This window comes from Podarcis raffonei, chromosome 3, assembly GCF_027172205.1.
Source record: "Podarcis raffonei isolate rPodRaf1 chromosome 3, rPodRaf1.pri, whole genome shotgun sequence".
NCBI lineage: Eukaryota > Metazoa > Chordata > Lepidosauria > Squamata > Lacertidae > Podarcis > Podarcis raffonei.
The window spans coordinates 53,938,591-53,957,982 of NC_070604.1; the positions used below are offsets into that span (position 1 = coordinate 53,938,591).

General features: G+C 41.9%; 1 protein-coding gene across 11 annotated transcripts in view; it reads right to left on the reverse strand.

The window, feature by feature from the left end:
• Nucleotides 1-19,392, reverse strand: part of FYN (FYN proto-oncogene, Src family tyrosine kinase) — a 114,499-nt gene that overhangs the window by 60,379 nt on the left and 34,728 nt on the right. For 10 of the 11 annotated variants that reach the window (XM_053381704.1, XM_053381703.1, XM_053381695.1 and 7 more), the window contains one exon: nt 1,010-1,082. The exons of the other annotated variant lie outside the window; for it this stretch is intronic. The gene's annotated coding sequence lies outside the window, so the exon portion shown is untranslated. The remainder of the gene's footprint in view (nt 1-1,009; nt 1,083-19,392) is intronic. 11 annotated transcript variants of the gene reach the window in all.

Below are 19,392 nucleotides of genomic sequence, written 5' to 3' on the forward strand. Positions count from 1 at the left end.
ATTGCACAAGGAACTTTTCTTCTGGTAGCAGCATGATTGCTCATAGCAAAAAATATAAATAAAAAATTGGAAAGGACTGGATCATCTACACATCACACAATGGAAACAGAACGTATGGACATTGCTTTATCTGAAAAACTAAGAGAGTCCATGCCCTGAATGATGGCAACTGATACGGATGATTTTGCTGAAATATGGCACCCCTTGTATAAAGTATTCAAATGAACACTCTGATGACTGGCAACTACCATCTACACATAGATTTATTACTCTTCTGTCCACGGAGAGGGGTAGGAGGGGGAAAAACCCAATTGTTTAGACACTAATATCTTCCACCTCTTTCCAAGCCTCTAACAAGAGTTACTAATTTCAGTCAGCACACTGATGGACAAAAAGTTGAATTATATGGGAAGTCCTATCCTCCAATGAGAAATCTGCATGGATCATCTCTAGGGAGTTTTATATGTCATTGTCTGATATAACAAGGAGTAGCATTATACAAAATCAGTCCTCGATAAAAAAAGACATGGTACAAGAGACAAGAAACAGATGCGGTATGTCAGTCTCCACACTGTTACAACATCATTTATATCAACTTTTTAAAAATAGTTCTATCAGAACCATAATACTAGTTTGCATGATGCCATAGGAAATTTCTTTTTTAAGGCAAACCTTTATAATATCCCTCCCTTAGATTTTAGCTCCAAGGCTTTTAAGTACTTTATAAAAGCCACAGCACAATAAGTTTAAGCTGTTTCAGAAATTAAACTGTCTAGTGCATTCCTTGCCTCAAGGCTCAGCTTGATTTCTTTCAAGACTTCTCATTATAACCCAAAAGTCTTCATGCAAAACTAAAATAAAGGAAAATAGAAAAGGAGGAAAATACTGCCCACACCAGTAACCAACTTTGTAAAATTATAGGTTTCCTATCTAAGTAGAAATTAAAGCAGAACAGTTGAAACAATTTAATGGGCACAACTACAAAAGCGTAAGATATAGAGTTGCTTACCAGAATTTCCCCCCTGTAAACAGAGCAAGTTTTTATTCACCACATTTTTTCAAGGGCTTCTGTAAGACTGGACCTGCAACAAAAGAGGGAATTGCTCAGTTATGTACCGGTACTTCCATCATTATTTACTTACACAGTGCCGAAGAATTCTGGTGTTTCTAACAAAACTCCTTTTATAACAATCTTTGGATCGGGCTGTACACCAATGATGGGACTGGAGCATAACACCAACACAGGGAGTTGACCTGTTTTTCAATTTTTTAAAAATGCCAATATGGAGTTACCAACAGCCAAGAGAGCAGAACCAGTGGATGAAGGCATTGTCCAATCTTTCTTTCACAGTATTGATTTTTCCTCTTTGTAAAAGGTATACTTGAGATTGAGCGTTATTAACAAAACATATGGCCTGTGATAAAACCAAAAATAACGTACCCTTCAAAATTACAATGCCTACATAATTGGAATTTTCACATATTGTTAAAAGGCCCCATCCAGCAAGGGAAAGTGTTACAATAAATACAATTAATTCCTTCAGACTTGCTCAATTATTGGCATGTTGGTGTTTCACATAGCAATAAAGTGTCTCAATCATATGCAACAAAGTAGTTGTAAGAATGGAAGTCAGCAAATTGCTTTACCACACTCAGCAAATTGTTACTGCTGCAATTGTATCTTTCTGTAAAGTTACAGTTTGCTGCAGCGGGTTTACCCTTTATCGTTATACAAAATCACAAATAAGCAATACAGTAAGTCCATGATCATAACTGAACACAATTTTCCAGTTACTGAAGGCCATACAAACAGACATGGCATAACTTGGGCACTGTAAGAAGAAAGAACGGTAAAATGGACAGGTGCCACTATTTCACCAAAGTTCACTAATTTTTTCATGGCAGCTACTTGAGTTCTTGAGTTCTTTCCTTAGGCTATATACATAGACAGAACAGCTTGCAGTGCAGACAAGCAGCACTGTCAGAATAATTTTTAGGGCAATAATCATTGGGGAAAAGAAGAGCCTGTGTCTTGTGGTAGTATAAGTTCTGAGAAACAGAGCAAGCAAGATGTGGAGTGGTTGGAGAATGAGGTACAATGCCATTGAATGCCTGAAGATTAAGGAAGAGAACAGAGGTACAGTACATTCTCTACAGTTAGTTCAAAACTGTTTCCTCAGCATTGAGAGAAGGATAACAATTGTGTTTAAGGTACACATGACTAAAGACTGAAGGCATAATCCTGCTTGGCCTACACAAAGGCCCAGTTCACACATCCCATTAATTAAACATAGGTTTAAATCAACTATGCTTTAATGTGAATTAGCAGAGTACTTTTTCCCAGGGTGCACCTCCTGCTACTGCCATGAAGCAAAGCAGAGTGTCTGTGTCATGGGTAGGAAAACTAAGGCCCGGGGGCCGGATCTGGCCCAATCGCCTTCTAAATCTGGCCTGCAGACGGTCTGGGAATCAGCATGTTTTTACATGAGTAGAATGTGTCCTTTTATTTAATATGCATCTCTGGGTTATTTGTGGGGCCTGCCTGGTGTTTTTACATGAGTAGAATGTGTGCTTTTATTTAAAATGCATCTCTGGGTTATTTGTGGGGCATAGGAATTGGTTCATCCCCCCCCAAAAAAAATATAGTCCGGCTCCCAACAAGGTCTGAGGGACAGTGGACCAGCCCCCTGCTGAAAAAGTTTGCTGACCCCTGGTCTGTGTCATCTGGCAGAGTTGTGTCATCTCAACCTAGGCTTATGGTTTGCTTTCCCCAAACAAACCATGAGTGGTGAGTCAAGAGCAACCCTTGGTTACCACATGTAGCTTGTTGGGGAAGAATCAATCCAGGAGCCCAGGTTTTGATAACATTGGTTTGGTTTGTTTATGATACGGAAACAGCAGCAGTGCAGAATGAGCACTATGGGGACATCTGTACACCGTGTACGAGCAAGCTTCTTATTCACATTAAACCATTGTTTGTTTCAAACTGTAGTTTAATTTGACCTCTGAACCAGGCTATAGACCGGCTTCATTAGAGGTCAGTATGGCTCTTTTCTCACCCATGCCTACTCCACATATGCTCTGCCACAGCTCAACTATTCATTTCAAGGAGAGGCTCTCTTAAGATGCACAATAAAACAATCCAGGAACTGCATTTTCCTTAAGCCCCTACATGAAATACTGTTACTCTGAAAAGTGCCTTATTTATTTCCCCTTCCCCTGGAAAAATGTATTGCTGACTTTAAGAAAACATATTATGGCAGTGAACAGCATAAGATTAACAACAAAAACCCAACCCGAAAGTACAAAATTCATCACAAAAATCAGTAAATCAGCTTATTACACCAAATAACAAATCTAAAGGAAAGTGTGGGTGGTTCCATAGAAGCCACGAGGCAGTCATGGCGTTTCCTTGAAGTGAACATACATGATACAATCTAGAGTGTGAGGAGAGCTGCAGCTGCCAAGTACCCAGGGCAGATGTTGGGGAGGCAAGAGTTATAGCGGTCTCTAAATATATCTAAGGGTATGGTCTGAATGAAGGCACGTGAGGTCACTGCCTCTGTCTGGTCAGTGCTTGGATGAGAGATTGCCTGGGAACCACATGTATTTCCACCTTGCGTTCCATGACGAAAGAAAGGCAGGATATGAATGTAAATACATAAATATACAAGATTAATACATACATAAATAAAACCGAGTCTCTGCATGAGTTGCAAGAGTGCTTCACAGGGGAGTTTTTAAAATATATTTTGAATGGCATATGTAAAAAGAGTTCTATTATCTATGTTTTAATGACACACACACACACACACACACACATACACACGAGATATGACTTCATCCCTCATTAGCATGCCCTGCAATTAAGATTCTCCTTGGAGGTTAGTCTTTGGGTCCCTCTTTAGATGTTAGGCAGGTTGTAACCTGTGACAGCTGCCCTGCCTGTGACACTCTCTCCCCAGGGAAGTTTTCCAGCATCTTCTGGGTAACAGGTAAAGACTCTTGGGGTGGGGGCAGATCTTTTTGTTGCTGGCTTTTACAGTGTGTTTTAACTTGACTTGCAATCGTTTGCATCCTAAGAATCACAAAGTGAATTTTTGAATTGTGCAAAATGAGAGTTTCCCTCATGCAAAATGCTTCTGTCTGATTTTGGGTAATTCCTTCTTCCAACACCAGCTCCCCATGCCATTCTCATGCTGTTCAGGAACCTTTTCACAGCACAAAGGGGAGGGTGTTCAGAGGGAAAGGAAAAAACCCTTCCATGAGCTTCTATTTGTGTATTTTTTCTTCTTCAAATCTAAGCCATTCTTTTTCTGCTGCTCTGTTTTATTTTGATTTTTTAAATGTATTATGGCCATGTTTAAATAATATGTTGGCTATGGTTGAATCACATGCTCCTAGAGGCTTTGCTTTGTAAGAATGAAGTAGAAATCTTTTATTTTTGTACTTGATTTTTGTTTCAAGTACCCCAAAACAGTGATCAACAAATTATGATGTTGTAACTTAAGAACATGCGGCACAATCCTATGCTTGGTTATGCTCAGAAACAAAACCCACTGTATTCAGGGATGTTCATACCCTACCATATTGGACTTGTGTTTTCTGAACTACTAGTAGTTTTCTGAATTACTAGTTTGTTTTTTTAAAAAAAGATTAAGTTGACAAACCAATGGAGTGATATCTGATTTGTTCAGCAAACTATAGAGTGGGCACATAAATTAAGTATGAAAAAAGCTGTGGTGTATGTACAGAATAAACAATAAGTAGTGTATTCTTACAGACTGATGCTGATTCACTTATTTTTGGGAGGCCAGATTACTATTTCAGAATGTATATTGTGACAGATCAGTACTGAAGTAGATAGAAAACTCAGATAAAGAAATATATAGATATATATTATGAGCCAAAGCCTCAATGTGTGCATTTCTACTGTCCACCGCTCCCCAGCTATAAACACTAAGGAGAATTTCCCCCCCCCCCATGTCTAATAGATTTGAAAACCAAGGCCACAACTATATTTTCCCCTGACTAGAATCCTTCTACACCCAAACCACAGTGAAAGGAAAGTCTAAAGATAAATGAGATGTTTTATTACTTGATTTCATTCAGATCACATTACGCAAAGCAGAAAACAATAATTACTGGAATTTCTTATTTCCCTCTGACTTCTTCCTGCTCTGCTCAGAAACTCTAATAAATCTGCAAAGAATTATCTTGCTTATGTTAATTAGCTTGTTAGCTACACAGTAGCTCAGCTTTTGCAAAATAAAAATGCTTGCCATAACTGCCAATGAAATTGGTTAGATAACCTCACCCTTTTTCTTAATTTTAAAAAATGGAACTAATTTGAAGAAAAGCTGAATACAATATGATATATTCAGATTCCAAGAGGCAGCCCTTACAGTGGTAGCAAGATATTTCTGTTTGCAAGTCTAGGCCAGGCTAATACAGAAGATATTGGTTCAGATGTAATGCTCCAGGCATCATAAACCATGGTTTATGAAACCAGGAACACGCACAGGGCTCACATCTCCTCCTCTCTCCTCAAAATGTGGAACCCTGGTTTAATGCTGGTAAATTAACCAGAATAGTTCTTCCCAGCTTAAAAAAGTATGGTTTATTAAATCTGGAATGGAATACCGAAACCATGAAACGCTGAAGGCCACTGAATCTGATTTAAGCAACTCTGACACATGGCCCTCAGGGTCCCTTCCAACTCTACAATTCCATGATTCTATGAAGCGACTCTAGCTCATTAAGTTCCTCTGCCCCCTTCCTCCTCACTCCCAAACTCTGGATTTGGAACATTAATCAAGTTGAAGCATTCCCTAATATTATTTCTATTATTATGTACTGTAAATCATTTGTACTGCTACCAAATGAAGATGCAAGTGAGTGCTCTAATTTGTAATTATATTATCTATGTTATGTTTTTATTGTTAGCCACCTTTAGTGCTTTGTGTGTGGGGAAAAACACAAGCTATCTCTGGGAATACAGTTCTCAGTTTTTGCTGTTATGTTGCTACTTATGGGTAGCAGCTAAAAACAGTCCAGAAGAAGCACTGATAAGGACCGATCAATATTTGTTCCCCAAAATGGTATTATTATACTATTGTGATTATTTGTTTCATTTATGAATCATTTCCTATGAAGGATTTCAAAGTGATTTTGCAAAACAATTAAAAATATATAAACAATTGCATACATAAGAACAAGTTCAAATCCAATATGAATACAAAAGGAATTTTCCACCTAAAGGGCACCAACAGATGCTGAAAAGACAAACGTAATCGTAACTATGAAAGATGCTTAGAAGAACTGGAAAGGCTTGGGCCCTTTATGATTCCAGTAGATATATGTTGCTTTAGATAATGATAATACCTATTATTATTTATTAGATCTTTAGATTGCCCTTAATTCCAAAGGATTCCAGAGAGAATGACAAAGCAATACAAAAACCCAGCTCACGTTGAAATAAAAATTGATGTACAATTGAAACAGGGATGGCTAACCTCTCTGGATATTACTGAACTACAACTGCCATCAGTAGCATAGAGCATGGCCAGGAATGATGGAAGCTGTAATCTGGAGGGCCACAGGTTTTCCATTCATGCTTTGAAACAATAATTGCAATAATTAAGGTTCTATAATATGAAAAAAGCCCAAACCGAAAGGTAGGATCAGTAGGGTGACTCCAAACACAGCAACCAGGAATCTTCTGAGGGAAATTATCTCTTTCCCCAAGCATCAGCAAACTGTAACATCACAACAATATTACTATATACAGCAAGTCTAGACAAGCCAGATCTTTCTCCTGACAATGCAAAATGTTATAGTGGTGAAATCAAGATAGCAAGACAAACTGCTTTCCTTGTTTTAGGTAGATGTCAGGTGCTATCACGTAGGATAGTTTTCATATGACAAAAGCACCCTTGAAAAACAAAGAGAATACTATACATATCTTAATGCATCTAAGAATTGCAATGATAAACATTTCATAATAAAGTAGATCATGTTTGAGATGAAGTGGCAAACACAACTGTATCACATAATTAAGTGGTGAGGAACTGGTCATGGATGAAATATGGCCTGCAAATGAACAGAAGAACACTACTGAATCATGGCCTTAAAATGAATAGAAGAAATGTCTATCCAACCTTCTCTTAAGTGGCTTCAGAGTACCGCAGATACTGCCAGAAACACATGAAAATACCAGGCATGTTTTATAGTATCCTTCTCATTCCAGGTAGCACTACGGCTTCCAGTCATAGACAGTTGCAAGTATGTAGGAGTCGGCAAGAAAGTGAATGAGAACCCAAAGTCTCAGTGTCAGAGCAAGTCTCCAGGCCACCAGGGGTAGGTGTGTGGATCTGCGTTCACAGCATTGTGCACTGGACACAATGGGGCCAACATCTTGGTCTGAATGCCTGAGCCCATACTACTACTACTACTACTAATAATAATAAATTTTATTTATATCCCGCCCTCCCCAGCTGAAGCCGGGCTCAGGGCGGCTAACAACAATAAAACAGTACAAAAGTACAGCACAAACAACACTCTAAAATCATTCATTATAAAATTAATTCGTATCAAGCCACTGGCAACCACTGGGCCAGAGCTCCACGAAGATTGCCAAGGGAGGGAGTCAGGCTGTGCCCTGGCCAAAGGCCTGGTGGAACAGCTCTGTCTTGCAGGCCCTGCGGAAAGATGTCAAGTCCCGCAGGGCCCTAGTCTCTTGTGACAGAGTGTTCCACCAGATCGGAGCCACAGCCGAAAAAGCCCTGGCTCTAGTTGAGGCCAGCCTAACTTCTCTGTGGCCTGGGACCTTCAAGATGTTTTTATTTGAAGACCGTAAGTTTCTCTGTGGGGCATACCAGGAGAGGCGGTCCCGTAGGTACGAGGGTCCTAGGCCGTATAGGGGTTTAAAGGTTAAAACCAGCACCTTAAACCTGATCCTGTACTCAACCGGGAGCCAGTGCAGCTGGTATAGCACTGGGTGAATGTGATCTCGCAGCGAAGACCCCGTAAGGAGTCTCGCTGCAGCATTCTGCACCCGCTGGAGTTTCTGGGTCAGTCTCAAGGGCAGCCCCACGTAGAGCAAGTTACAATAATCCAGTCTGGAGGTGACCGTCACGTGGATCACAGTGGCTAGGTCAGGGCGAGAGAGGTAAGGAGCCAACTGCTTAGCTTGGCGGAGATGGAAAAATGCCGCCTTTGCAATCTGCGCCTCCATGGAAAGGGAGGTGTCGAAGATTACACCCAAACTCTTAACGGACGGTGCTGGCACTAATTGCGCCCCCGCAAGAGATGGGAGTTGCCCCCCCAATCCCATATCATCCCATCCCAGCCACAGGACCTCTGTCTTCGAAGGATTTAGCTTCAACCGGCTCCCACGTAACCATCCAGCCACAGCTTCCAAACATCTGGTCAGTGTGTCTGGGGCCGAGTCAGGATGACCATCCATCAACAGATAGAGTTGGGTATCATCGGCATACTGATGGCAACCCAGCCCAAAACTCCAGACAAGCTGGGCGAGGGGGCGCATAAAGATGTTGAAAAGCATCGGGGAGAGTATCGCACCCTGAGGTACTCCACACACCAAGGAGTGGCGCGATGACAATTCCCCCCCAAGCGCCACCCTCTGTCCCCGACCAGAGAGAAATGAGCACAGCCATTGAAGGACTGTGCCCTGGATCCCCACGTCGGCAAGGCGGTGGTCCAGGAGTTCGTGATCGACCATGTCGAAAGCTGCTGACAGATCTAGAAGAATCAGCAGCCCCGACCCGCCTTGATCCAGCTGTCTACGAAGATCATCTGTTAGGGCAACCAGAGCCGTCTCGGTCCCATCACCAGCGCGGAAGCCGGACTGGAATGGATCCAGAGCCGATGACTTGGCCTAAGGGGTATGACATGGGATGGCCTGCTGCCTTGGCTGACATTGTGCATTGCAGTAGTGGGCTCCCCAGATGCCCTGATCATAACTGTAATGACAATTATATGGTCAGAACCATTGGAATGCCAGAACGGGAGCGGTGCTTTGAAGCCTGCACAAGTCAATCACACTTGGAAGAAAATGAACAGGGTAGTGCAGCACGCAGTGTTGGCACTCTAGGGTCAGGTGATTTGTCATCTTGGCATTAGATTTGACAATGGGGCTCTATACAGACCCACTGGGGTGCACTTTCTGCAGGGGGAAATGAGGGCTAGCTGCTCAATGTGTGTAATAGCAGCAGGGATTGGTTGAAGATGCAATTGGTTTGGCAGTGAGTCAGTGGGAAGGGACTAACTTGTGTGGTGGATAAAGTATTAGGTTGGATCCTTAGTCTGTATGGATGGTGGGCTGGGAGCGCCCCCCCCCTTCCAAGAAATCAAGGTATCCTGTTAAAGGAATCTAGGGTGGGGGTGCTTCTCTCCAGACACCCAGATGGGCACTGAAGGGCGACAGCATCACCAATATTGAGCGGGATTGCTCTGATTTGATGTACATCATAGGGCAACCCTTAAGCTCGGTTAATCCTGTCAAACAATAAAGCAGTAGACAGGGATTTGAGCCAGGATACACACCCAAGGCATGTGCCTGTAATCAATAAAGTTGTGGCCTGTTTTATATCCCAAGTGGTTGTCCTCTGTTTATTTGCAATTTCACCATGCCTTGGCCCACCACCCATTGCTTTACTGTGCCTGGGGCCCACAACATCAGTCTCACATACTACATGCTACACCACTTTTGAAGTTCAATAGTGCTTCAGAATCAGTTTATGCTACAGCATGATGGATGGATGTTGCTTTTCCAAGAAAGTCCTGCAGGACACACAAGCCTTTAGGCATGCCTCAAGTAGCTCCCTTAATTGCCACTGTTACCTCCTAGCTGTGCCTTGCAAGTCTGAACAATTCAATCTGTAAAAAATTTGCTAATATTTAAGCATTTAAATTCAGTGGTCTGATTAAGAAATTAAGACAACAAAACATTCAAGCAAGGGGCTATGCTTAGGCTGCAGAAGATATTTGTATTCATTAGATTTGAAATGAACTGTTTTGTTGCTGTTTTTAGAGCTTTCTAAATTGCATATTATAAATGGCAGAGTATGGTGTTTTTTCTCCCTCTTATGGGTGTTGAAATTGGGATGGGAAAAGTATTACTACCTGTGGCATGTATACTAATCCCACTGTTCTACCTGGTCACAACTTTTTCGTAGGTTTTTTTAAATCTGCAGAACAAATCTGGCCGAAGATGGCAGCAGGTCAAAATAAATGAGGATGTATACCATGAGAAACAATGCTTCTCTCACACTGTGTTCAACTTTCTTAAACTACTGTTTCCCTCCAGTTAGAAAGAGTGTTTTATCATTTATGAGAATGAAAGTTTTAATAATTCCTTGGGTATAAAAAGTTCTAGCATAATACAAAAAAGTTAAATAAATATAGTAGGCCAGGAATCCAGGAGGCTACCAAAGTTAACAGGAAGACAGTTGTCTTCTAAACCTGTCACAAACTGTGTACAGACTTAGAGCATTGAAAACATGCTCAGGGGTCACAGAATGCCAATCAGCCATTGCGGCACACTAAACAATTCATTGCATGTTCCACTTGCCTCCATTTTTATTCAGATATCATCTCTTTACACTGAATGAAAGAAACACAAGTCAACAACCCCTGCTTTCTCTTTAAAATCGTTTAGCTGCTGATCCCCCCCCTCCAACCACAACAAATATTGAAACCGAGACAAGATCAGGGATTGATGTTATTCCAAAACAAATGATAATGTAAACACTGTCAAGAGTGTTAATTCATTTGTTTAAATTTATAGTTTGCCTTATGTGAAAGTCAAACCTAAAAATCATAACTCCTTACAAGATAGCTAAAATAACTGCATTAGAAATAATTCACTATATAGTCTTCCCCGCTTGCCCTTGAGGAGGCAAGAGCTCACACTGAAACAGGCACATACTATGAGGCAGACACATACCAAGCATTTTGCAGATGGGAACAAAAACCCCATTTATAGGATTCTTTCAATGAATGAACTTATGTCAATAGAGTGAGTTGTTTATAGCTTGAACCATACTTGGTGACTGCCCTTTTTAAGGAATCACATTTCACAACTTGAAAACTCTTTTGAATCCCAACAAACTTACAACTTACAAGTTCTTGTTCCATTACACATATTCTGCCACCAGCAGACACAGAATCTCACTGTGTTTCCAGCACAACTGTGCTGAACACAGCAGCATTCTTATACTTGCACAGTATTATCAATTATTTTTCATTTCAGAGCTGATTGCTTAGGACTCTCTCTGTTGTGTTCTAATCAGGGAAATAATATTTTGCTGCAGTATCTACTGCAGTTACTACTAGTCTATCAGCCACACAGTTCATATGGTCCACAGATCAAGTGCCCAGTACAAATCACTTTACAAGAGAAGAAGAACATCACTGTCCACTTGCACATACTAATTAAAAAAAATTAAATGCATTTTGCAGGCCATTTCATTCCTTTAAATCTACTAAGGATTTAATCAAATTTAAAAGGACTTTGTTTTTGTACAGAGAGGTGCGCGCGCTCTCTCTCTCTCTCTCGTGTGTGTGTTGAGAAATCTACCTCGCAAGCCAAGCTTTTTTCTTCATGTAGGAAAGAACAGCAGAAGCCTTTGTCTTTTGTTCAAAAAAGAATCACAGAAGCAGAGCTCCGAAGATGCACTGGGGCTGCTAGAGTTACAAGACTCCAGTTGCTAGATCACAGACATAGGCTCAGACCAAGGTATAGTAACTTTTTATTGTGTTCAGATGTTGCAAACCAGAGCGGCCACTGGAAACATATTACATTCTGTTCTCAATATCTATTCTGGTTCTCAAACACTGCAGAAATGATGGTATTTATTTACTATTAACATCTACATCATTTAGTACCAGGTTATGTTAAGAACCACCATCTCTCCATACACTTTAAGATCATTAGAGGTGGTCCTGTTAAGAGTACCCTTTCCTTCAGACAATGGTCCTTCCTGGTGGTTCCCCTCAGGCTATGGGATGTACTAGAGACACTCACTTGATCCATTCTCTTGGCGTGTATTTCAATTCAGCCTTTTTCTGATTAATATCTTGTTTGGCCTTTCAATTTTTAAAAAAACCACTATATTATTTGCATGAGTTGTAAGGTAAAAGGTAAAGGACCCCTGGACGGTTAAGTCCAGTCAAAGGCGATTATGGGGTGCGGTGCTCATCTTGCTTTCAGGCCGAGGGAGCAGGCGTTTGTCTGCAGAAAGCTTTCCGGGTCATGTGGCCAGCATGACTAAATCGCTTCTGGTGCAACAGAACACCGTGACGGAAGCCACAGAGCACGGAAACACTGTTTACCCTGTAACTTTACTTGGAGCTTTACTGTTATTTAAGTGTGATTTCATTCTGAGGATTTTGCTTTTTTTTTTTAAACAAACAACAAGATGAGCTTTGTTGAATTTCAGAATCATGAATTGAAGGTATGAAGTTGCATTACACCAACTGTGACCATTGTTCCATCCTCCACTGTACTGTCTGTTCTAATTGGTATCACCTCTCCAAGGTCTTGGGTCAAGTCTTTCCCAGGCTGGTATCTGTGATCCTTCTAACTGGGGATCCTGGGAACTGAACCTGGGGCATTTTGCAGGCATATCATGTGTTCTTCCTCTTCCCTTCCCTTCTGATGTCAGACAAGCAGTCTGATTGAAATAGAAGGCTTTTCTGATATTATTTTAGGAAGCCCATTTACAGAGCTGTGCTTCACAGTAGTTCATTAGAACCACCTTCCCTCATCTATACCACTGAGTATCAGGGCTAAAGCATGTCCACAAGTAATAGATTTAACTAAGAAGGTAGATTTAAGAATTGCATTACACGTTATTTATAGCAGTGTTACCATGAGCTACCCCATGGTCAAGACTGAACTACACCCTACCATTCCTTAAAATATTGTGTGCTTAAGAAACATAAGAGCAAAATATCTGTCCATGTTGCAAGTCCAAAATTCCTGTTGCTTTCAAGGAGAACATATATTTATCCAATATTTTAGAACTGTAATTCAAAAAATACAGTAATCTACTTATATTTACAACCAGCATTAGAAATTTTTGTGGACTGCAATTCACATTTGGATCCAGGACAATTCATGCACTTACTGGGCCTATGGCTGGCTTCTTCTTGCTAGGTTGGTGTTTTTCATCGGCCTAGACTCAAGAGCGATTGTGGTTCGCATGAGTGCTCTGTCACAATGCGATACATTTCCTGTCTGGAAAGCAATTCAGCGCAGGAAAGAGTGTTAAAACCCACACACAAAACAACGTTCTGACTTAATATCTGCCTACTACACCTTGTGCACATATGTGTTATGCCTGCAAAGACACAACTGCATGCAGTCTACTGGCTCCTGTAAATCTTGCATAAAGTAAAATAGGTAAAAAGGTAAAGGTAAAGGACCCCTGGACAGTTAAGTCCAGTCAAAGGCGACTATGGGGCTGTGACGCTCATCTCACTTTCAGGCTGAGGGAGCAGGTGTTTGTCTGCAGACAGCTTTCCAGGTCATGTGGCCAGCATGACTAAACCGCTTCTGGTGCAACAGAACACCATGACAGAAGCCAAAGCACACGGAAACGCCCTTTACCTTCCCACCACAGCCATGTGATTATCACACATGGCATCCCTACACATTGGGATTTACAATTTTCCTTCATTAAAGCTTTCTACGCAGCTTCCTTCACTGTCTACACAGAACATACATTTTTGATGACATGCCACAGCATGCCACTGCCCAATCCAATTCTTCTTATTTGTACTGCAGCCCTGAAAAGCCTTTTGTGCCCATGAGCGAATATTCTGTGCACATGGACAAGTCCTAGGGCCTTCCTAGTTAAATGGCTTTAGTGTATAGGGCCATCAAAGCTCAAGTTTTGGGAATGCATATTGTGTGCTTTTCAGATATTTATTTTCTTTGCATGTATTGGACATATATAGCTGTAAGTGATGATGACACACAAAAGGTTTTCATTTGTTAATGTAATTTTATTTCAGGCCTTGCTTCAGAGGAAGGAAACCTTGGGGAACTACAATATTTACTCTGAAGTTCAAAATGCTGACATGTAGCAAATGTTCCACAAAACGGATTCTCAATAGCTAAATTCCCTATAGGGAGCCAGCATCAACATCGTGTTTGAAGATTCGTCCCTCACATACTCTCTCCAAAAAAAGAAAAGGAAAAGTGTCAGAGCAAGCAACTGTGAGTCCCAGCTGTTCAAACCGTTCATTTTTCATAGCAATCCTATTCTTAGTCTAGAGCTCAACGGCATGAAAAGAAATATTGCCTGAAAGAGATTACTTTTCTATGGCAGCAACACTAAGTGCAGTTACTTGAAAACTCAGTGTGGCTTACTTCCAGTTAGACATGCAAAGGATCATGCTGTAAAAATGCAATTAACTCTGTGAAACCAATCTATAAAACTTATTGGTTGCTTTTTTAATGTCATAGTAATATTGGATTCATAGTGTCTACTTGCTGACAGATGCCTAATGGACAAAATACAATCCTACTAGGGTCTTTTTCTTCTCTAAGCAGCTGGACGCATTTTCATGTGTCCAAATATCCTTTGGCACTTCCTGGCACTGTAGTACTTTAAAAATGTACTCAATAGGTTTCTGTTATAGACCTTCTATGTAACATAGACTACATCCCCACTCTTCTCTACAATGTGTTAATTGTTACCCCTCTGCTGCATAGCTCTAAATGGCACAACTGGCAAATTACTGTCTTGGTAAATAAGGTTGTTTTAAAATTCAAATTTTGCTAGGAAATAAACTGCGGCATAGGATGCACAAACATAACAAGTACAAATTAGTAGTTGTATGTGCAAGGCCCATATATGATAGATAAGAAATAAATATTATCTTGTATACATAAGGTACCGTATTTTTCTCTCTATAATGTGTGTGCGTCTTATGGAGAGAATGCAGGCAGGAGGCTCTGCTCAGCGCTCCCTTTAAAGAACCGCATGGAGCATGTGTTTTCTCCTCGGGGAAAACCCCCCAAGAGATGCACACACACGCACTCTTTAAAGGGAGTGCGGCTCTTGGGGAATGAAGGCTCCCCTTGCCAGGGAGAGGCTGCGCGCGGCTATCCCATAAGCCAGGACAGGCAGTGGGATCTAGCTATAGTTAACTTGGGGTAGGGTAATTCGAAGTGGTCAAATCTTTACATCACTTTCTTCCCATTAGAAAAGCAGCTGTTTTGCCCAACCATGTTAAAGGACAACAACTTTTGGTGAGTGAATGAAGAGACTGCCAAAAACCATGATGATTGTGGAGTGCATAAAATTTTGCTGTTAGAATCTATCCTGACACAGCTCTAATGAACTAAAAACAGGATTAGAAGGAATTAGAAAAGCAACACAGGAAATCAGTATAATGGTGTGTACCACTCCAACCAACAATGTGGTGGAATACAGATAGCTGTACTGAATACAGGAAATGTTAACTTACAGCTGAAGCAGCATAACAACAGACTTCTCTTGGTTTTGTAGTGGTTTGGTAGCCTCTTTGTGTAAGAGAGGCTTTATCTAGAACTTCTGATACACACTGTGAAGACAAAACTGGCTTCAACAGTTTTCCTGCCATAGCTGATTTAAAATGGTTGCAGAGAGTCACCCAATCTGGACTCTGATGATCTCCTGCAGGCCCCCATCTTCTCTTGTGACACGACCTGTCTGTTCCTAATCACCCTATTTTCAGCTGCAGAAAACTTTCTGGAAAAGCAAAATTTTCCATTTTCTGAGTTCACTATTAATAATAAATGAATGCCCATTGCAAAATACAATATTAAAAGTAAATGAAACATTTCAAAATAAATGAGTCTCTAGGGCATTTTCCAGTGCAAATTGAAAACTTTCTGATGCAAAGTACAGTACCATATGCAAAATTTCCATTCAAAATTTTATGGAAAGCCACATCTCTGCTCCTTCCCCAACCTGTTTGAGGTGTCCTCCTCTCCACTGTCATAACCAACTCCACATTGCTTCTTAACTGCTGTGCTGTGTAGCCCACCTTGGGGAAAGCCTATTTTTCTTGGCAGAGAGGACTGTGTCTTAAAGGCAGCTTTCATCCTGTGTTTCTTCTACTGCAGCGTTGGAGAACCCTTTTGGCTCCACAGACCAATTTTAGCATGTGTGCAGGTGTACCTACCTGTTGATCACCTGACATCAAAATAACAACAGGTGACTGGATGCTCTGAAGTCCCAAAGTAGGGACCTCCAGCAGACTTCTGCTCTACTGCCTATCATCAGTTGAATTCTGCTTTTCATTGCAAATACGCAACCAGGAGTGAACCCAAATGTGCACCGGCAGCTACATCTCTATGAGCATGGTTTGATGAAAATGGCCTTGTGGGCCAAAGCTGAAGTCCTGTCAAGCCAAGTTTGGCCTGTGGATCTGAGGGTCCCCACTACTGTTCCATTGGGATGGGCCTGACAATGGGTCTAATGAACACAGCTGGCTACTATCAGCCAAGGCAGCACCGGTCAAAGCAAGGCAATGGCAACACTTTAGGTTGGGGGGACGACGACGACACTATATACACTATCTACCTTTGCAGAGGATTCAGCAAATCAAACACTAAGGAATGTGCTGCCATATCTGAAGGGAGGAGATGAGAGAAAATCACACCTGTTGTTTCCACTGTGTGTCAGGCCTTATGGACAGCTGTGAGGCTCCAAACATTAACATCCTACTCTCCATCATATTATGTCCTCGTCTTAAAGATATCTGATGGCAAGGAATAAAGGGACAAGACACCACAGATATAGTGTGAGAAAATCTTGCAAGTTCTGTTCACATTATTCACCTTGCAATGATATACAACTCCTTGAAAACTAGAGGATATAAACGCTCCCTACTCACAAAACGCTACCTACTCAACTGCTGCCAGTGCTCCAAACTGTCCACATGAGGCCTCAATTCTATCACTATTGAAAAACCAATGAAAAGGAAACTGAGAATACAAGAGCAAGAGGTTTTTGTTGCTGTTTTGTATGGGAGCGATAGAAAGGGAAATATACCAAAGTCTCAAAATGGCATTCAGATTCATGAAATCCTCATCTCAGCTTACCCAACAGTCATATTAGCGACGTTTGTAATGAAAAGACAGAATGAAAAGATACTTATATCAGAATATGAAACTTGTAAACAGTACAGTTCCCCAAAAAGGTTTCATCTTCATTTAGAACTGCATCTTAAGTAGCCATGATGGAATCTGTAGCCAGATTCTATAGTTTCAGTAGGATTTAAGCAGCCTATTTGTGCAGGATTACAACATTGACAGTGTGTGTGTGTGTGTGTGTGTGTGTGTGTGTGTGTGTGTGTTTAAGGCAGAAAGAATGGTTTCCTGTAATTCCCCATTGCTACAATGGAAGAGCTCCATCCTGGAATGAGAAATGGGTTATAGGAACCTGCAGACAGGTAAAGACTCTCCTCCCTGAAAGAGAGGGGAGTGGTTGTGGGCGGGAGCCCGAGCACCGCCCAGCAGGGGGCGTTGCCCCCTGCCTCCAGCTCACCTGGCTGGCGCTCACGCCCCCCCCCGATGGCCACCCAACCAGGTGCCATGGAGGGGGCGTGTTCAGCAGCCTTTTGCTGCAGTGCCAGTCTCTCCCTGGCCTCATTCCTCATCTCATCGTCGTCCCATCGCGAGTCACCCACCCTCCACTCCCTTTTAGTTAGGGCTTAGGTCATTGGCCTTGCTATGGACCTTAGGTTGGTCGCCCTGGTTGCCCGGGGGGCCTGGTAGGAGTTTTTCCATTTGGCATTAGGCTTTTTGGTTTTTTCGCCTACCTCGTAGCAATCGTCACAACTTTTGTGGTATTGGTGGGTAGGTTAGGCATTGGAATAATGTGTTGTGTGTCGAAGTGCTAGGTGTGGCCATCGCCTATGCCTTCAATTTTTAGGGGTATTCCGTTAAAGGAATCTGGCGGTCGTGTATTCTGTCCGATGCCTGCTTGGCGGGAGGCCATGGCACGACCCTCGGTGACAGCAGGGGTGAGCCTATAGTTGGATTAGCATCAACAGGCTCTACCTACTGGTGAATAAACCCACTTGTTTCGATCCAATGCCTAAGCCAATACCTTTTCATTGCTGTAATCAATAAAGTTGTGGCCTTTTCTAGCCCATCAACCTTATATCACTTGTCCTTGTGTCTTCATTTCACTTCGCGGGGGTCGGGTCCTCGAACCACAACCAGGTAGCAAGCACTTGTCAATAAGCCCACAAAAGTTACTACCCTGCATTTTTATTTGTCTTTTGCAGGCCAAGTCACAGTAAGCTGGGGTCACTGTGGTAGGACACAGGAAGCAATAATGACATGATAACCTTTTGTGATTGAAATGGCCAAAACTTTATTCATTACAAATGTCAGAAGGCTTTGGCATAAGCATTGGCTTAGTAGCCTGAATCAACCATCCTAATTGCTGGTTGATTACTTCATCAGGGTCAATCCTGGGTTAAGAATCCCCATATGATGCACATCAAATACAGGCAACCCATACAGGATGCCATTTGGGAAGTTCTGTGACCCGTTAGCCCCCATCTGAGCATACCAACATAATCCTTCCCCTTGGACTCCCTTATCAGGGATCACCCTCACCTGTAGCTACGATAAAAGCCTCTTAGTAGGCTTAACAGCTGACTACCAAGCACAAACACTCAAGTGAGATGGACAGAGCTAAGCATACCTCACTTTACCAGCCCACTCACTTTACTTTGTGAAATTCCTTGTCGACTACAGCTATTAGGTAAGTAAAACCAGTTATAAAATGCAAAACTGAACAAGCAATCTTCAAAGTATCAGGACAAAGTGGGGAGTAAAACAGGGGAGCATGAGAAAGTTGTGTTGGTTCAAGTGTTAGGTGAAATGATAGCTATGATAACCAACGCCAATTCCAATACCTGATTGCACCTAGTGGGGAACCTGAGGCTCAGGCATGAAGGCGGCACTTCAGGTGTCTCTATCTGGCCCTCAGGACTCTCCCTAGGCCACATCACCTTCCCAAGCCACATGTCTTATCCCCAGGCCACACCCCTCACTTTCTCTCCTCCGCATCCTCCTTGAGTGCCCTTGTGTGACTGGAGCTGTGATAATGCTTCCTGCTTGCCTCGATTGAAGGTGTGTGGGTGTGAGTATGTAGAAACTTCCAACTTTTGCATGGCTGGAATGAAGCCTACTGTACAAAGGTAAGAGCCATTGTTACACCCATTTCTGCCTCTGCCTCTACCAACATGCAGCTCTTGGAAGGCTCCTGCTGAGAGCATATAGCCATCAGGCTGAAAATAATTCCCCACCCTGATATAGTAAAAAAAGAAAAGGTCTAACCAAGAGAGCATTGT